The 17,942-nt window shown below is 44.2% G+C and overlaps 1 long non-coding RNA gene and 1 other non-coding gene across 2 annotated transcripts; both read right to left on the reverse strand.

Annotated features, from left to right (window-relative positions):
• Positions 1-13,573: 13,573 nt before the first annotated feature.
• On the reverse strand, positions 13,574-17,797 carry LOC110329166. Its single transcript, XR_003844793.1, has 3 exons — positions 17,533-17,797; positions 14,683-14,902; positions 13,574-14,081 (listed from the first exon to the last, which is right to left on the reverse strand). It is a non-coding gene; the product is annotated as an uncharacterized LOC110329166 (long non-coding RNA).
• Positions 14,986-15,056, reverse strand: LOC115065021. Its single transcript, XR_003844826.1, has one exon. It is a non-coding gene; the product is annotated as a small nucleolar RNA SNORD123 (small nucleolar RNA).
• Positions 17,798-17,942: the final 145 nt, after the last annotated feature.

Genomic DNA, 17,942 nt, shown 5'->3' on the forward strand with positions numbered 1-17,942 from the left:
CACAGGTATACATGCAGACAAAATACTCATATGTGTGTGTGTGTGTGTGTGTGTGTGTGTGTGTGTGTAGGCTTGAATGTGGTACACAGGTATACATGCAGACAAAATACTCATATATATGTGTGTGTGTGTGTGTGTGTGTGTGTGTGTGTGTGTGTGTGTATGCATACATATGCATTCAATAAAACTTATACTTTGAGACTGAGGAGTATGGCAAATAATTGTAATACTAAAACTGGGGAGTCAGGGCAGGAGGATTAAAATTTCATTGCCAGCTTGTACTGTATAGCAAGAGTGTCTCAAAAATAAGTAAGTAAGTAAGTAAATGTAATTTGAATTTTGAATTTGGATCTTTTCCAAGCTGGCAGCATTCTGTGCAGCCTCTTCCTACGATGCTGGCCAATATCAATAAGCTGTTTTTCTCATTGGCCACACCCTACAGTGTGCTGTGAGCTAAGCGGTGACATTCCCTGGGCTGAATGTATTAAGGTAGGCAAGGAGTTTGATAAAAGAGGCAGGTCCTCAAGAGGTATACTTCCTGACCCAGGCCTTTTAGCAAGCCACCTTCCAGCCAGTTGTCCCCACTTAGTTAACCATGAACTAGAGGCACAGCTGGAGGCTTTTAACTGTGAGTTAAAGACGAACCAATGGCAGAGGTTTTGAACTGCTGGCAAATCTCAAACATAGACAGGTATTAATGGGATGGCTACACACTGCCTCCTATCTAAATATATCTGAGTTTAGGGTCTATAGAAGAGCCTTCAGGGAACTGCAAAATCAAAAATCAACAGTTAATGGAATACTCTTCATTTCTTTTCCGTTCACCCGAAAGATAAAGCCTGGGCTTAGTACACGTGGGTCTATTTTCATGTTCAGCACCTGTTGCCCCGACTCTACTTTAGTTCTCCATTAAAAGACGACCAGGAATAAATCCCAGTGATTGTTTCTTTGTTCCCTTCCCTCTTTATCACTCTTGGCCTCTGTACTGTGCCCTATCCTCTTTCAGTAGTTCTTTTGCACTGAAGCTTGTTTAACCTTTCTTCTTGTACCTGCTTTATCTTTGCTGGGGAGATATCTTAGCCTTTGGGATCATTGCCCAAGGACCAAGAATTTACACCCTGGGAAGAAAATATTGGCTGTACGGGTCAGAGAGGAAGCTAGGTGCATGGGAGAAGGGATGAACACTTAAAGTGGACAGTTGAGTCTTCATCACTGAGATGCAGAAGGTAGACAGAACTGAAGGAGGTTTAGTCTGTTGTCCATAGTCTGTCTCCCTTCTTGTTTTTTTTTTAATTTTTATTATTTTTATTTCTATTAGATGCTTTCTGCCTGAAAATTCCCTATCCCATCCCCTCCTCCCCCTGCTCAGTAACCTACCGACTCCCGCTTCCCTGTCCTGGAATTCCCCTACACTGGGGCATCAAGCCTTCACAGGACCAAGGGCCTTTCCTCTCATTGATGTCCCACAAGGCCATCCTCTGCTAAATATGTGGCTGGAGCCATGGGTCCCTCCATGTGTACTCTTTGGTTGGTGGTTTAGTCCCTGGAATCTCTAAGGGTACTGGATGGTTTATATTGTTGTTCCTCCTATGGGGCTGCAAACCCCTTCAGCTCCTTGGGTCCTTTCTCTAGCTCCTCCATTGGGGACCCTATGCTTAGTCCAATAGTTGGCTGAGAGCATCCACCTTTGTATTTGTCAGGCACTGGCAGAGCCTCTCAGGAGACAGCTATATCAGGCTCCTGTTAGCAAGCATTTGTTGGCATCCTCAATAGCGTCTGGGTTTGGTAACTGTATATGGGATGGACCCACAGGTTGGGCAGTCTCTGGATGGCCTTTCCTTCAGTGTCTGTCTCCCTTCTTGATACTGAATTGCTAATGGTTGCTAGGCTCCACTCCCTTTTCACTGTTCACACTGTGGTGGCAGGTTCATGGTTCCAGGGAGAAGTTGAAACCTCTCAAGCCCCAAGCTTTACTGGAGTGAGACCACACTGGAATGGCCCCCCTGCCATTACAAGGGACCTCAGTGCTTCCTCCAATGTTTTGCTTTTGGCATTGAAGTTCATCATTTCTGAGGAGGAAACCAACTCTCACACTTTGCTTGTCAAGTCTACAGTGCAGCCCTGATCTCTAAGGAATTCCAAAATTCACGTTCAAACCTATCCTCCCCAGTCATTCACACAAATGCCACTCTGTAACTCTTGACCTACTTGTGATGATGAAGTTGAGACACAAAAGGAGACAACTGCCTGTACTTATGAGAACATCTTCAAATTTCCCAGCTACCCTGTGTTCATTCTTCCCCCATGCTAACACTTTCCTTCTAAATACCACCATTTTCTAAGGTTGCTGTCCTTTGGTAACAGGCTTATTTATTTATTTATTTCTTCTTCTTCTTCTTCTTCTTCTTCTTCTTCTTCTTCTTCTTCTTCTTCTTCTTCTTCTTCTTCTTCTTCCTCCTCCTCCTCCTTCTTCTTTTGTATTTAGATCAGTGGACTTCTTCTCACACTGGCTGGCCCCAATGAGTCGGGATGAAAACCTTGCCACTGAACATGTGACAAACTTGTGAGAATATCATTTTCCCATTGCTTCAGTCACCTGCTTCTTCTCACACTGGCTGGCCCCAATGAGTCGGGATGAAAACCTTGCCACTGAACATGTGACAAACTTATGAGAATATCATTTTCCCATTGCTTCAGTCACCTGCTACTTTTTAAAGGCACAAAAGCTGTCCTTGTGAAGGTCACCAGTGACCTTAGCATCATTTCCTGCAAGAGGCCAGTTCTCTGTTTGACTAGTCTCTCACAGCATCAATGGAACTGACTTCCTCTGCCTCTGCCTCTGCCTCTGCCTCTGCCTCTGCCTCTGCCTCTGCCTCAGCCTCTGTCTAGACATGTTCATTCAGATCTCAAAATTATACATCCAGCTGATCATTTGAGGAATACTTCATGGATCAGAGCAGCAAAATGTCCCCCAAAGAAAAATGATGGAGTCAACCACTCACCGACCCCCTTGCTAAGTTTTAACAAGAGCTACCAAAAGTTCCACCTTTTGTTACTGGGTTTTATTCTTCATTTACTTTGAGAACAGTAGAAACATTTGAGTGACACATTTCCTCCACTACAATATGAAACACATATTTTAAAATTGGGTATTCTGTTTTCACATGATGTCTAGTTATCTATAGCTCTTGACATTTTGAATTCAATTTTATTTTAAACACACCTAAAAATTAAATCATTTTATTTACATTTGCAAAAGCTGTTTTTTTAATTTTTATGCTTAATATTTGTAAATGAAACTGGAGAAAATTCTGCATGTGATATAAATATATTCCATACAGACACATCACACACAATTTTGAGGTGAGCGCTCTAATATGACTCTGTAAATTGCTAGCTTAGATTGATTACTGCAGAAGTATTATCCTAAAAATATCCAGCTAAACTTGTAAAATCCACCAACTTGTACTCACATAGAAATATCACTTAGGGCACATACAGATCAACACAGCACCACTGCCTACGGGAGGTAAAATTCAACTCTCATTTCTAATAATATACCAGGCAAAAGAGCTTTCCTTCAAGTGGAGTAACTTAGGTAAAAGAACGTGAGTCAATGCAGATGAAAGCAGTTTCTACAGAAGTAAAGCCAGATGCAATATTAGCAATTTGATCTAGATTAGCCTATTGTGCATAATGCAACTAATGTGAGGGATGACGAAACTTCAGGCAGCTAAACAACGGTCAGTGTCCCCATGGGCTCCTGTGCGCGGACATTTGGGCACCAGCTGCTGGTACCTCTCGTGTGGGATTCTTAGGAGGCAGAGCTTTGCAGAGGAAGTGAATCTATGGGGTCCAGTCTCCGTGCTTTAGAGCCCGGCCCTCCTTCCTGTCAGGTTTCTGACTGTAAGGCATTGTGACCCTGTTGTTTCTGATTCCTGTTTGGTCAAGCTGATGACACCTTGGGACAGTGAGCAGCATGGGCACACAGTGGGGTGAGCAGAGAGAGGGTATACATGCACCGGTAACCTCAAAGGCTAACCCACCAGCTGAATACATCCATCAGGCAAGTGGGAGTCCATGGATCTCTATGGACAAGTGTCTTCTTCCCAAGAGCTCCATCAGGGAGTGCTAGGTGGCAGAACCCAGGGGATATGCCAATCCCTAGAACTGGGTCTGTTCAGAGAGCTTGGTAATCAATTGCCACCCTACTCCCCCATTGTATATCAGCTTTCATTGGTGGACTGGAACCTTGTTGCAGTTGCTTGACCTAGAGGAGCAGCCATAGACCTCTTCAAGAAGAACGTTGCATTCCACGTGGAGGTCACATGGGGAGGGAGGGCAGTACTAGCTCTGAGGTTAGGATCACTTATCTTGGGCAGGGGTGGCTGAGATCGTTACATAAGTCTAAGGATAGGCACATATATTTGAATGGCTCCTTATACCACAACATCCATGGTAGTTCATGTTCCTCTTCCTCCTCCTCCTCCTCCTCCTCTTCCTCCTCTTCTTCCTCCTCCTTTCTTCCCCCTCTTTTTCACACACATACGGCATACATTAGCACGTGTGATGACTAATATGGATGGCCAACTTGACACGATCTAGAGTCACTTGAAAGAGACATCGCTGTGATGCTCGGGAGTGGTTATCTAGAGCTTAGTTGAGGTATGAAGAGGCTCCTCGGAAGCCTTGGCTAGGGTCTCAGACCTCATGAAAGGGAGAAGGTGGGCTGCTGAGAAAGGCTTTCCTCCTTCTCTGCTGCTGAATGTTGCTGCCGTGTGTCCAGCTCCCTCAAGTTCCCGCGGACATGATCTTCCTGATGTGATGGGTTGTAACCTTGAACACTGAGCCAACGTAAACATGTTCTTTTCTCCCTTCACTTGCTTGTATTGGGTTATTTAATCACAGCAATGGAACCGCCGGCATGAGACATTGATGGGGACACCAGTGAGGGCTGAGGAAGGAACAATTTACCTGGCAGGAACCAGGTGTCTGATGTCTGGTCTGGTTCTGTCCCTGGTTAGATCTGCCAAGTCAGGAAGGGCGTGACATCACTCCAGCCACAGTGTCCTCATAGGTATAAGACTGAAGATCAAAAGCCTGGGAAGTCTCTCCTAGTGCTCAAAGCTGACCTTGACAAAGTAATAGTAATTCTGCAATTTCGCAATTTAATATTCTCATCTTCAGTTCCATCTGCCCGCTGACCCGTTAACTTTGGGATACAAGAGCTTAGACGTTAAGTTTTCCCCTGTGAAATGAAACATGAAATCAAAGTGTGGAGAAGGTTCTGTCCGTTCACATTCGCGGGGGACATAGGCAAGCCCTGTCCCTGTTCAGGAAAGACAGCATGTCTTCCGTTCACTCTGTATCTCTGTTTACTTTTTCTCAAAATGAGGGGGAAGGGGGAAACTGTGTTATGAAAGCAAATGACATTTTTCTTCTGTCTGAATCACAGTACTTTAAAGAATGTTTTAACTTTCCACCCATTTTCCTAAATAAAGTGAACCATGGGTCACGAGTGCCCCTTAGTTCATCTTTGACACTGAGCTATTTGTAGATATGTCTAGCTAGCCTGATTCCAATCTTACAACTTGAAAAATCCCTCTTTCCATGTGCCGGCAATGTTTTCTGTGAAATCCTGTAACTTTTCCTTCCTTTTGTCCCCAGTCTCCAAGGAACAATGTCTGATGGGCAAAGGTTTCTTCTGTAGAATCATATCTCAGTACGTTAAATGCAACTTGAACAAGACTGAGGACTACATGAAAAAACATCTTATTTTCTTTAAATGCATGAACTGGAAAAAGTTGCTGTACAATTCAAACCGCTTTCCTAGACTAGGTAATGCCATTCTCTGAGTGACAACAGTCTGCATACCATCTTGGTACTTAGGGCACATTTTGAAATAGTTGGAAACAATCTAACAGTGCAATATGGCCATTCTTTCCTTTTCATAAGTAAATCTTTCTGGGTGCCTCGTGCACAGAAGTCACTGTATCATCGAGTGCTGTGACTAAGAGAACCAGTTTCCAGCTCTGACATTCCAGAGCTGACATCCTAGTCCTAAAAGCCAGTATGTCCTCAAAAGTGGCTAAAGACAGATAATTTGGGAACTTACCCATGAATTAATCCATTAGAGCGGGGGTGGGGGCAGGGATGTGCGGCTTCAGACTTTAATCTGAATTTAATAAGCACTCCCTATGACTTTAAAGTATATTCAAGTTTTAAAACCTTTGATCTAGAGTTGGGATCACCACACTGTGACCAGAAGACGAATCTGGTATGTTTTTAAAAAATAAATTATTATTAGAACACAATTTGTTTTCTTATTATCTAGAGTTGCAACAGAGACTGTCTGACTCACAGAGCCTAAAATATTTACTTCCTGGCCCTTGATAGAAAACGTTTGCCAGCCCTGATCTCATGCAGAGGAGGTGGTGAGGGCCTGATATTTGGTTCCAACAATGAGGCTGACTGATTCTATCTACACCTCCCAGGGTATATAGTTCATCTGTTTTTCAGTACACTCATCTGTAGGGTGGTAACAGGAACAGATCCCACCACAGTCAGTCAGTGTGAGAGGTCAGTTCATCCTACTGGCATTCACACCATCAGCTGGTCTCCAGAGAACACTCTGTACATGGTACTATCAGTAAATGAAAGACACAACGCATGGATTCTTCATGGGCATAGCCATGGTCTCTTGGCATTCATCATTTAATTTATCCATCCCCACCTTTGAGCAAGTACCGCATTTTGTCTGTGCATCTTTTGCAGTTCCATGAAGTAGAACACAATTTACCCAAGTGGTAAGTGGAGCAGTATTCCATATTGGCAGACCCTGGAAGATCCCCACATCCTCATACAGTACTCCAGGGTATGTTGGGATGACAGGATTCCCTAGCAACAGAAACATTACTGTAGGTTTGTACTGGCATGGTCAGACACCCATACATGTTCTCATTTTGCTGAGAAGCTGGGATAGAGACATGAGCAATGGTCAGAATGCGTTGGTGCTACTCAGTGGGGAATCCTTTCTTGGCCATACTGCCAGCCTCCTCCACCACTCTGTCTCTGAGTACAGCTTTGAGATTGTAGAGGTGTGTATAACCCTGGAATTTAGGAGGCAGAGGTAGGAAGATTCAGTTTGAAGCTAGCCTGTTGTTTAGGGATGTGTGTGTGTGTGTGTGTGTGTGTGTGTGTGTGTGTGTGTGTGTGTGTGTGTAAGAGAAGAAGGAAGCAAGAGAAAGGAAGAGGAGGGAGAATATGAATGTAGATATCCCCTAAAGAAGTAAATCTAAACGTTTTCAGAGCCTATTACTAATAAGCATAACACCTTAAAAGTCAGTTGACAAAGCCCATGTTTTCCCTACTCTGAACAAGGGAGAAGATGTGAGAAGTCCCCGGGATTGTGCAGGGTTCTAAGTGGGAAGCTTGTGCCTGTGCTGCCTGGGTGGCGTGAGGCACTTTGTCCTCTCAGGACTGTCAGGACCACACATGGCAGTTGATATTTTCTTAATTTTTAAAATAGTTTTTGATTTTAGAGAGCTGCATTCATGTATGCAATGAAGCATGATCATGCATACCCCATTTCTCCCTTCCAACTTCCCCCTGTATCCATCTCTAATCCCCCTCCTAACTTCACATCTTTTCCCTCATTTATTTAAATTAGGATTTCCCAATACAGCATATTCTGATTCCAGTTTCCACTCCTCCATCTTACTTCCTATTTCCTCTTCTCCTCTCCTCCCATCTGGATCCATCCTGTTTCTGTCTCTTAGGAAATGAACAGGCTTTTTAGGGATAATGATAAAGTAAAATAAGATTAAACGAAAAACAAATGAATTTGGGGTGGAACAAAACAAATGAACAGAAGGAAGGGAGTTTAAGGAAAGGCAGGAGGAAAAGATGCAAATGCGGAGACACACTCCTTTGCACATTTAGGAATCCCACAAAAACTAAAAACTGGAAGCCATAATAGGTATGCAAAACCTGTAAGGTAAAAATAAGGAAGCAAATAAACAAGCAAGCAAACAAACAAAGCAATCGAATAAACAAACAAACAAACAAACAAATGTAAAAGTGAAATAAAAAGTCCTGACAACAAACATTGTGAGACAAGGAACCTTTACAAAATGCCACTGAATTCATTTTCTGATGGTCACCGACTACTGGGCATGGCACCTATTCTTAAGAGTGGATTGTCTGACCAGCCAGACTCCCTTGGAGAAAAGTAAATTTTCATTTGCAAGTGGTTATTGACTGGAGATAGCTTCAGGGTTCCACATGGGGGCCTGTGCCCACACCTCCTTTCAGCGCTAGGAGGTGACGATGACTTTTAATAAGCATGCAGCCTGCTTGTCAGATTCTCTGAGGGCTACTGTGTGTAGAAGGACAGCGATGGCTTCCGAAGGTTAGAAAAAGTCCCCAGATACTTCTGGTCAGTCCGATTGGTTCAGGATTATCACCATCTCTGCCAAGGCAGCGATGGAGATTAACATTGAGTTCCATTGTATGCTTATTAACGTCTAGTGTGTTGAGACTTGTAGATGCAATTTGGTGTAGCAGCAAGGATAAGTGGTTTGGAGTGAGAACTATACACTTCTGGATTCTGTAGGTTTATGATTTAGTTCATAGATGTCTTTCTGTTTTTCTCTCAATGACATGCTCAAAATTATAAAATGACTTTGTCTGTTGAATTTCAAACAGTCACTCATTAAAGATTTCTCTTAGAGATCTCAACATGAACCCTGATCCTGCATCTGAGATGTCCCTCTTCTGTTCCAAAACCAATTTGTTATCTCTCAGTCTCAATAGACACATACATCTCCACAGACTCCCACCTCTCCACATATACTGGAGATGCACAGTGATGCTGGAGAGAACCCGCCAGCCTGGGATGGAGTTCATCTCGGGACCACAACCATAAGCATCGTAGGGAGCCATAGAGGACTTATAAAAGTGTAGGATGGCTCCCCGGGAAGTTCATTTTCCTGATGTGGATCATGTTTATTCTGTAATTCCCTTTCTTCTTTTCTAACGTTCATACCTCTGCTCCACAGGAAAATCTTGCTCATGTCCTGTTGGTTAGGAAACCAGAAATCCTCAGAAGGTCAGGTCTCTTTGTATTCTACTCTCACCTCTGCCTGGTCTCCCTCGGGTCCACTATCTCTTAGTAATTCTAGGAGGGCCCTGCTCTCTCCAAATACAAATATGGCCTCTTAGCTCAGCAAGACCTTTGTCCTGGGATTACCTTGTTTTGCTCCTACATAGTTACTCTGACCCCAGCCATAGATGCATTTCCAGCAATGTAAAACCATTCTTCCAGTGACCCACTTTAAAAAATAGCCCTCTGTGTGCGCGTCCTTCCAGCTGCTCCAGACCCTTTATTTCTCTTCAGGACAAAACCACTTTAATGAGCTTCCTGCACCAACTCTCTGTGCTTCCTTTCTTCCCATTAACCCTCTTTATTGAATTATGAAATCTTTTGAGGATTCAGAAAAGGGTACTAATCTAATGAGCATCCACCAAAGCTACCCTGTTTGATCTTAACTTTTCAATATCTGTACTATTCTTATTTTTATATTAATGGAAAAACAAGATCACATACAAAATGGGTGGCCTTTGTGTGTCCCCCTTTAGTACTAGAAGTCATAAATTTAGCATTTATCATGTAGGGCCATTTAGCTATTGTGCCTATATCCATAAATTTTTCAGGTAAGTTATTTGGGATTAGTTTTTATTAATAAACTGACGGTAGTCTCTATGTCCCCCTTGCTCAAATGGTGTAACAGAATGTACATTTTCAACATTATAAGACTCCCCAAAATGCTTTCCCGAGTGATTTTTAACAAATCACACTTCCAAAGTTGTTTTTATTTTTAAGCAATATCTGGTGTTGGTTTACATTGCCAGATGGCTCAATTGTGGTCAGTCTGACCACAATTATTAAATGGCCCCTTATTTTGATTGGCTTTTGTGATTTTAGGAAGGTTGCATGATAGTATTCTGCCTATTAGCCATTGAATGCCTACTCCATTTGCACAAGTTTTTTCATTGCTTCATTCTTTCCCAGTGGGTTGGTTGGAGATTGAGACTATACCCCCCCCACCACCACACCTATCTTTTGTTATTTGTGTGCACTGCAAGTTCCCTTGAGCAAGGGTTTGCTTTTTAAGTTGTGTATCCTTGCATGGAAGATCTAAACTTTAATGTGGTTTGCTGCATTGATTTTTTTTCTTTATGATTGCTCTTTGTATCTTATTCTAAGAATTACTTCCCTAGCCAGAGGTCATATGGATGGCTGCTCATGTGTTTTCCTAAGTATTTTTAATGTTTTGTTTTTTTAATTTTTGCTTTCATCTGCTTTGAAGCTATTTGTATGAATGGCTTGAAGGAAGTGACTCAGTCAATATTTCCACATCTGGAGAGTCAATTGCCTTAGACTGTGTCGTTGAGTCCCTCCTCTCTGTAGCACATACCACCTTTGTTTAAAGCCTACCTTGGCAATTCATGGACTCTCTGCTATGCTGTTGCCTTTGTTGACCCCTGGACTGATATTTCAATGTTTTACCTTCTTTGACTGTATAAACATTATTCAATGGCTTGTACCAGCCTTTGTCATCGTCAACAAATATTTCCCTTTGTTTCTGGAATACTTTTCATGCTTCGCTTAATAATTATAGGTCTCCTTAAGTTACACAGAGAAGCCCGATGGATAAAATGATGAACGGTGGATGTGGAGTGTGTTCAGGATGCAGTCTCCCACACGGTTCTACATGCCAGTTCACTCGGGCATGGTGAGACTTTCTAAGTTTACTCATGGTGGACGTGTTCCAGAACATTCTCTTTACTCTGAGACTCTGTCTATTTTCCTAAGGGTTTGTAATAAAGACCATTGATTCCTCCACAGTTAAAAGTTCATCCTTTTGAAATCATTATTTCAGTGTTTAAGAAAAGTATCCATAAGAAAGATCCTTCTCTTGATTTTTTTTTTAAAACATCTTTTCTAAGGCATGAACAATAATATATTGAATTTGTCTTTTTTTTTTTTTTTCATGATTCCACAGGCTACACAGAGAGATCCAGCCAGAAGTGCCCCTCACCCGCCCCTCGCTGACCTTCACTTGAAATCTTATTTACTGGATAGTTTTGTTAAGGTTATTCATTGATTTGGGTTGTTGTTCCTTATTTAGTATTTAGAACCCAAATTTACAAGGAAGCTCTCTGTACTTTTCCAGAGGGATCCTGTTGTGTTAACCTGTCTTAAAAACCCAACAAAATACATTTTATGTGATGTATCTTTGCAGAATACTAACCCTTATAGTCTACTCTACTAACTTGACACTAAGTTCTGTACATCCATCTTGCTCTGTTCTTTTTCGGACTTTTGGACACACATACTGAGCCTGATTCCGTTCTTTTACGCATTTATAGCTACATTTTCCCGTGTCCCTTTACTTGGATCATAGAAACTTTGAACGTTGGCTTTTCACTGGGTCAGAATGTTGGTAGACCTCTGAATGGTAAGCTCACTGTAATGACGTTCTGGATGGAAATGAGGAAGATGTTGGAAGCATGAGGGAAGGCACATCCTGGCTAAAAGAAGGCAAAGGCCTCAGTTGAATTGTGTCCCCTACCTTAGTGCTTTGTGGACAGTGGCAGGTAAGGACAATGAGAAACCACCCGGTGGTATTTATTAGTCTACTTATTCATCATGATCAAAAACGGGACAGGACACAGCACTTGTGGGGATTCTTCCTTCTGTCCTCAAAGTGCTGTTCAGAAAACTTGAAGTTAGCAAAGCAGGTAGATGGAGGGGAGGCCTGGGGCCAACATGTAGGAGTTGCTAGTTTCCTGGTACCCTTCCTCCACAGGATTCACATTCTCAGATCTGAAGCAGACCAGATGAATGAAACACAACCGGAAGCTTGTGTTAGTCGGCTTCTTTTGACCTAGCGCCTAAACGCAAGAGAGACGATTTAAAGAGGAAAGATGTTGCTCATAATCTGGGAGGTTTCAACCTCTCATCCTTGGGAGGACAAGGTGGGATAGCTCACACCAGGATGTTTGGGCAACGGTTTAGCTGATTCTTTGTTGCCGTGATAAATAACACAATCAAAAGGAAATCGGGGAAGAGAGGGTTTACTTCATCTTGAATTTCTAGTTCATCACTGAGTGAATCAAGAGCAGGCACTCAAGATATGGGCCTGGAGGTAGAAACTTAGAACAGAAACCATGGAGGAGTGCTGCTTACTGGCTTGCTGGCTCTTTGGCTTCTTCTCAGCTACCTTTTGTACATAGTCCAGGACCACCTTTATAGGAATGGTACCACCCACACTGGGCTGGGACCTTCTATCTTAATCATTAATCAAGAAAATGCCTCGCTGATATGCCATAGGCCCATCTAGGGAAGGCAGTTTCTCAACCGAGGTTTCAACTTCCCAGGCGACTCTCGTCATGTCAAGCTGGCCATAAAGACTCGCCAGCATAGTGAGTCTTTCATATTTAGTTCACCGTCTCTGAAAGTCCCCTCACAGGCACGCCCTCAGGTTGACTTTACTAACCCTTGCGTCTCTTCTCAAGGTTAAGAACACAGAGTTCCTGAGGCTGCCCGGCTTGGTTGAAGACTCCTTTTCACTGTCAATCCTGGCTCCTGGCTTATTTCCTGCTACAGAGCAAGACCATGCATGTAATTCAGCTGTCACATGGAGTTTCAAGCAGAATCAGGCAGGAGAGGAAGGCAAAAGCCATCTGTAAGCCACCATCTGACAGACCCTCACCTCGAGCTCACCTTGCAGTCCCTAACTGACTTGTAGTCATCTGACTACAAGAAAGTCTGCCTGTTTGTTTGTTTTAAAGCCAGGCATTCTGCAGTTCAAATAAAATCAGGTCTGTGTCATTAAAGATGATGCTTGTCGTGGGGTGGAAGTGATGCTGTTTGAGGAGCGACCACTGCTGTCACTGTGAGAGGAGGTGCTGGCATTTGGAGAGAGAGAGAGAGATGCTGACATGCTGAGTTCAGGCAGAAGAAGAGGGGATGAGAAGGAAGAGCAGAAAGGAGTGTTGGCAGAGGGGCAGCAAGACCACAACAGGTTTTACTCCTCACAGTAGCTTAAGAAGACAGGTCCCCGTTGGCTTAAGTCTACAAACGCCCCTTTCATTGAATTCAATGTCATTATGCTAAATTTAGATGGTAAATATTGAAATAAACGAAAGTCAGGAAAACTGCGCTTCAAAATCTAAATACATTTCTTAGATGTACTTCTGGAAGTATTCACGTCACCTCAAAGCTCCGTCTCTCCAAGACAGAGGAAGGTAGAAGACATTAGTTAATAAGTACAGAATATCTTTTTAAAAATAAGTACAGCCACTCTTTGCTTATAAACACCCAAGACATATATGAGTCTCAGTGTCAGAAAATAACTCCAAGGAAACCCTAAGGATACTCTATCTTCATGCCAGAAGCCATCTGCCTTTCCTGAAGATATTCCAAGAGTCGTTTAAACTTAGCATTTTTCTTCTTCCCGTTCCATATTTCTAAAAGACAACTTGAACTGCTTTGAGTGCACCCATTTTATCTTAAGGAAATTAGGTTGCCAAAAACCTTATCTAGAAATCTAACCACACACACACATACACTCACACACACACACACACTCACACACACACAATGAACCAAAACACTTGCAGATTTCTAGGATGTTTTAACTTCTGGAAATGCAGCTTAAGTAAAATGCAACGTCCCGCTGGAAGCTCGAAGAGTCACTGAACATGTGAAGGAAGAAGAGAACTTTGGACAGTGAACCCCACTCTGAACCCCACTCTGTTACAGAGAGCAGGCTCACCTTCCCTAGTGTGTGGGGTACATCCTGAAGCCACTTACTGCTGAGGCCTGTACACTAAACTGGGCTCCTTCTTTGGATGTGGCCTTGAAGTGAAAGAATGCCATTCTTAGTGTGGGTTGAATATGAGAGGTCGTAGATAAGCAGAACTCACTTGGGGTGGGTGAAGGCAGATCACTCTATGTCAACCATCAGGAATGACCAGGGGCAGAGTCCATTGTCACATCTCTCTGATCAACCCTGAGAAGCCAAGGCAGACCATAGATAAGACATTAGTCTGTAGAGAGGGCCATGCTTGAGGCTCCTTCACATATCCTAGCAGCCTAGAAATTTACCTTAAGGATGGAGAACCTGCACTTTGTATCATATCCAATTGTGCTCCTTCTTGTGTGTGTGATGACAGCATCTAAGCTCCTACAATGTTCTTTTAAAACACATCTAGTCTCCTTAACACCAATCAGGGAGAGGGCATTGAAGGCCAGAGAGCTTTTTGGGGGGGGGGGCAAAGGAACCACCCTAAAGGGGCTTTGGTGAATCCTGAGAGGCCACAGGAGGCACTGAAAGGCTGTGCAATCTGTGTGCTCTCTAGTTTAAAAGCTGTTCTCTATGACAACATCTATGATAGCCATCATGGTGTGACCTGTAACTGCAGCTGTGGGTCTTCCGAGGACTACAGAGTCCATGAAACTGAAGCAGCACTGAGCAATGCTACAGAGAACATCAAACTTCCCTTCTCTGTGCCAGTGTTTAGGTGTGGTAACATGGGCAGGGTCAGACAATTGTGGGAACCAGAGGGGAAAATAAACTATGGAATGGTTACTGTAACATATGCCTGGCTCACCTGCAGGATGACATAATGTAAAGAGGCCAGCACTGTTTTGTTTTGTTTTGTTTTGTTTTTCTTTGTAATAATTGAGTAAACAGTCTTGTTACATCTTATAGCCCACAGTAAGGGAGCCTTCCCAGGAAAGCCAACTGTGGTCCACAGCTCTGTCTTCATGTCTCGCAGCCACGCTCTCTTCAGTTCCTCCTTGCTCCATTCTCTGGACTTTAGTCAGGTACTGGGAGGGAATATAAAGAAAAGACAAAATTGTTGTGTTAGTTCAAAGTCCTGCGCTGCTTCATATTTCTGAACCGAATCTGCGGTGAGTCAGGAAATGGATGGCGTTTTTTCAAGTCACATGAATCAGCGCCCCAGAATTCATCATTTTCACCAATGGGTTTTCTCACTTTTGGCTCTGTACACAGGCCCACCTGAAGCAGCTGGTGGTGTTGGGGGGAGTGGGGAAGTGGAGGGGTAGGGAAAGAAGAAGGGAGGGGGAGGGAAGGGAGGGGAGAGGGAGGGAAGGGAGGGGAGAGGGAGGGGGGAGGATACTTTATCTTGATAACAAAACATTCTTGGTAAAGTAACAAGCCCATTTCGTTAAAAATCTGAGAATGCAAGGTGCCTTTAATAAGGATTGCTTTCCAAAAGGGGAAAGCAAATTCTATTAGGAAAAGGAAATATTTATAAATACTTAAAAGTAATTGCCTTTCAGAGTGCCCGCTCAGTGCTAAGCCTCAGATGCGTTTTATTGAACAACGTCTTCCTCCTTTGGGGCTTCTGACTGACATTGCTGATGGGCTGGGTCAAGTTGCATGAGAAGAAGTGAGCTCAGAAAAGTTCATGAACTTTCTGCAAGTCAGTGGCAAAATCAGTCTCAGCTTAGAACCATTTCACCTCCAGGGGTTCTCAACCTGCCTAAGGCTGTGGCCCTTTAATATATAGTTCCTCATGCTGTGGGGACCACAACCATGAAATTATATCACTGCTACTTCATAACTGTAATTCTGCCGTTATGAATCGTCATATAAACATCTGACATGCAGGATATCTGATAGCGACCCCTGTGAAAGGGTCGTTCACCAGCCAAGAGATTGTGACCTGCAGGTCAAGAACCACTGCTTTAGACCAAGAAAGCACTCCAAATGAGAATTTGGTCTCTGATCTTGCTTATTAGAGATTTGTAATTCATTATCACTGAGACAGACTTTTAACAATGGTACAGTGTAGTCTGTAAATGGCAAAAATCAAACCTGCATCCTGCCCCAGTAGCACACATTCACTTCATTTAGAGGGTGAAATTCTATGGGATAATCCACACAGTACACAGCGCTTATGCCTCCAAGCCAAGAGAGTTTCTTTGTCTGCTTGCAAGTTTATGAGATAAGTTATCCCTAGGTGGCCCCAGACTGGCCTTGAATTCTCAATCCTTCTGCCTCAGCCACCAGAGTGCTGGGCTTGATCTGCCTCATTCTTTTCTTTCTTAAAAAATATATATTTTTTAAAAAAGACGTGCTAATTGTTTTTATCAGTTGACATTGAGGGACAAGCACAAGAATTAGTGAAGTACATTTGAGTCTTAATTTGTCTTTCTTCACCCTGTTCGGCTCCCCCTTGCCCTCCTGAAAGCTATAGGCTTCAAGTGTGAGGCTGAGGTCTTCCACTGTCAGCCCCTAGAAGGCCTCCTCTTTCCAAGAGCCTCCCTGGCTGTTGTGCCAAGTAGGTGAGAGAAGGGGAATGCTGGGAATGGCGCTGGTTCCCACCCACTTCTGAAACAGCAGGGAGAAGCCCGGGAAGCCTAGAAACTTTTCCCTTCAAGATCTAGGAGCCAGGAGCTGCCACCCCAGAGCTGGAAGCCAGCCAAACAACTGTAGTAGGTGTTTCCCAAGGTGGAAGACATCTGCGTGGGGGCCATACTTATCAGGCTCCACGATTCTAGCCACAGCACACTCCGGGGTCAACATAGGCTTCAATGGCCTCTTTCATTTGAAGGTGACAGAAACGACAACTTGGTGGCAACTTGTGCTTCTGTTCACTTCCTTTTGAATCTCTGTGGTCCTGGATGAGCTGTGACACATTCCAGCTATGACCCAGTCCCTGCTTAGCACGATGGAGCCCTCACAGATGCCCTGAACCATCACCGGTGCCCCTATCCCCCACCAGGGCACATTTGCAACCTGTCAATACCAATTGTGGCAAATGTGGGACATCCTTAGGTCCTGAAGCTAAGAAACTCATTGATGAGGTTACTTATGCAAAAAGCATCCCGAAAGCCACCAACAAGGCCCCACATGGGAGAAAAACCTGAAGATGTCATTCCTTTACCCTATCCTGAGGGAAAAGGATCACCAAGCACGGCTATAGGGGCAGGGGCCCACTTTCTCTGATTTTATCCTGCGATTTTTCCCTCTCCACAACCTTGTATGTTGTTTAGAACTTGGTGAGTTGATCACTTCCTTAGAAGGAGAACTGAACAACGCGTCAATAAAACTGCCTTTCCAAGGCATTAACTTTGCGTTCCAAGATAAACTTTTTGCCCCCATGCTCACTCAGTCCCAAGATACTTGCGGAGTGCCAATTAGCCCAGCTGTTTCTGTCCACGAGGGAACCCTCTCCTAATTCCCATGAGGGCTACTTGGGAACCTCTTGCTCTGTTTCCTTGGATGGCAGATTTATTCATTTCTCTGTTCTATCCTTTTCAAGAACTAGCCCAGAGCCTTGCCAGGCCCAACTTGCCTGTAAGAATCTGCGGCGAGCCCCTCATCACCCCCAACGCACACCCCAGTCTTCTTAAGATGACACTGAAGAACTGAATCTTAAACTCCCACCTTCCTCCCACCCGCGATCCGCCGAGGGGCACGCACTTACCCGGAGCTTAGGCAGGCCTAGCAGACGCCACGTCTCTGGTTAGGGTTGAACTGCCTCCAGCCCTTTATACACAGCCCATCCTGCAAAGTAGCCACGTAGGAGCCACAGGGCAGGGGGCGGGTAGCCAAAGAAGGTCTCTTTCAGGCGAGGAGGGGAGTTCGAAAAAAGTCACCAGTTAGGTGAACTTGCACTCCGGAGGCACAAATAGAACTCCTGGGGTGTGGAGAGAGCCCCCTGGGGAGTGTTTGGGGGTCCCATCTCGGGAAGAGGCGGGGCTAGAGGAGGGGCCTGGGAAGGTCAGGGGTGGGTGGGGCGCTCAGTTTGCACGCGGGAGGGGCGGAGTAGGGGAGGGGCGGCGGAGGGGCGGGGCGGGGGCGGGGCGAGGCGGCCCTGTGCTCCCCGCCCCGAGC

This window comes from Mus pahari, chromosome 11 (assembly GCF_900095145.1).
Source record: "Mus pahari chromosome 11, PAHARI_EIJ_v1.1, whole genome shotgun sequence".
In the NCBI taxonomy this organism is placed as follows: Eukaryota; Metazoa; Chordata; class Mammalia; order Rodentia; family Muridae; genus Mus; species Mus pahari.